Raw genomic sequence first — 2,500 nt, 5'->3', positions numbered from 1 at the left:
TGACCAACGTGAAAGACAGGTTGGCCACTCTAATATCCACGATAATGAAACGGCCTCCTGGGTCTATGTACTCTTTGCGGTTTAGTACAAAGTGGAAATTGTTTTTAAACAGAATAGCCACGCCAGCTTTTCGACTACTATCGCAGCCGAAGAGCGCTTTCTAGCCTCACTCGTTCTGTCACAGGTCACATTTTTCGTTTGTGCAATGTACCTCTTGTAGGAAGAAAACCTGGAAATTTTTCCCTCTAAGCCAATTAAACGTTTCTCAACGTTTGCTTTCCCCTGATAAGCCTCTAACATTCAAGGAACAGATGTTTAAGAAAAGTAATGATGAAACGATTACTCTGCTTTAAAATCCAACCACCGTATGCGTAACAATGAAAATGAGACAACACCATTACACCTAATGAAAACAGTATTAGCGGGAAACAACGAAATTCCGATGTTGAATTTTGGCGGAGATATAACTCCATACTTAACACTTCAAATGATTACAAACGTATAAGGTTGCATGTAAAGTAAGAATGTTAACCTTAAAAGTTCCAATCTGAATTGTAAACGTAACTGTTGAAATGGAAACTTAAAGATTAAAAACAAAAGTCGATTTTTGGCGGGGATATAACGGCATAGAAACTTCCTTCTGCTCTTTCTAAAAACTGTATATCAACTGTTATTTACTTTTGCATCAATATTTGTTTTGCATAAAGCAAGCTAACAAAATCTGCACCTTGCTGAGTTCGCATTTGTTAGCGTTAATAGTATTTTCGGTCCTGACCAATGCTTCTGTTTTACGAAGGGTATAACTTTAGGGCTTAACTTTAGTAAACTTTAATATTACAAAGCTGTCAGATGCTCAGAGGGCACGCTTAAACTTGTGGTGAGAAGCAGTTGTGAGGGAGCTTGAAAATTACCAGAAGCCAATATTTCTCACTTCCCATTTATTTTCTTCAGTCTTTCTGGGTTCAGTATTTTGGTAGTAACCACATGTCTTCTCAAGCTATTTACCCAAGACTTCTACCGTGGTACTACAATGATAGACAATACCAAAACAATATTGTGCACTGTTAGAGCTACATATTACGCAAGGACAACTTGAATCTCCTGGAAGACAACACACAGCTCAGTTGACATTTTATATGGAATAAATCGCTGTGTTACTTCACTACCACACGTAAGCAATGCGTGTCTATTTTTTCTAAAGAGGACAGGAATTTCTTCTTTCTGACAAATGATTAATTAATAGGCCGGTAGCCAGGTTTTTAACCTCAGAAAAAGATTTGTTTCGTCGCACGAACGTGTGAGGACCTCTGCTGGTATGACTTCTGGGTGACCCTTTAAATGGTCTTAATGACCACCCAACTTGAAAAAAATTGTCTGGAACGGTGCACGTACCACAGGCAACCCAGTGTACCTTCACGGAGGGTCTAGTTTTGAATTCCAATGAAGCGATTACTTTATCGTCTTGTGTTTTTTGTTCCCTCGTACTGCTTTAGCAAGAATGCCAAAAAGAGTGGAAAGGACCACCGTATCTTTTTTCCTTCCCGAACCAAACCATGACGGATGGACCTTCGCGCCATTGTTATCGACTAGGTCGTGGACAGATACTTCGACAATATCACCGATAAACGGGGGCACTGTGGTTGATATCGTATTATCATTCGGTCTGTATGACCATTCACTCGAAACAGCATACCAGCATGTAGTATTAGCGAGCGAAGGTCCGAACACTCGTTTGAGACGAAGAGAATACCGTCGCACCTGCAATACTCGTCACATTTGTTGGAACACCCATCCCCGTTTCCCCCTTCCTGCAATGTTGATTTCCACAACTACTAGTAGTCGCCCGAAAAATTCTCACACATCATTGAATTGGGGGGAGGGGGATGTGGTATAAGCTCCGATCTTGTAACACGATGATTCCATAGAGAGCGTCACTAGAGAGCGTGTAATAATTGAATTCTAGTGGGAAGATGACCTTTGAGTGCGAGCGGTGTTGCGCGGCCTTTGAGAATTTAAACGCGTTGTAAGACTTTGTATGGGAAATAAAATACCGTCGATTATGAAGCCTACAAAAACGCTCAATTTAACGTTCATTCAATAAAAGGAATGAAAATGACTCACCTCTGGTGTATTCTTGTGCCTTTTGGAGCTTATTTTACCGTTTCGGGAATTCCGTGTTTTCAATGTTCTAAGACGAAGTCAAGGCTGCACACTAAGATTTCGACCGTTGTCAGCTCAGAGGCGGTTTGCGCCTCGAAAATCCATCCCAGCCGCGATTTTTTCACGCAAAGCTAAAGCCACATCATTTGCGAACCTCGGTGAATGTTTCGTCGTCAAAAATCCCCACGCACTTGGCTGGAAATGAGCATTTTCTGCTTCCGATTCCACGATAGCTGATGAAGTTAACGGCCGGTGATCATGTAAATGCTCACGGAGCTTGGGTCCGAGGTCAAATTAACTCCAGCCGATGAGGTACATTCATTTCATGTACAACACTTAC

At 41.4% G+C, this 2,500-nt stretch overlaps 1 protein-coding gene across 1 annotated transcript in view; it reads right to left on the bottom strand.

Annotated features, from left to right (window-relative positions):
* The window catches only part of LOC138059825 (uncharacterized), a 10,852-nt gene that overhangs the window by 2,632 nt on the left and 5,720 nt on the right, over positions 1-2,500 (bottom strand). The window lies entirely within an intron of this gene.

Source organism: Montipora capricornis, chromosome 8, assembly GCF_036669925.1.
Source record: "Montipora capricornis isolate CH-2021 chromosome 8, ASM3666992v2, whole genome shotgun sequence".
NCBI classification, from domain to species: Eukaryota; Metazoa; Cnidaria; class Anthozoa; order Scleractinia; family Acroporidae; genus Montipora; species Montipora capricornis.
Note: the sequence above shows the minus strand (reverse complement) of the source record. Positions and strands in the feature narration are given on the sequence as shown.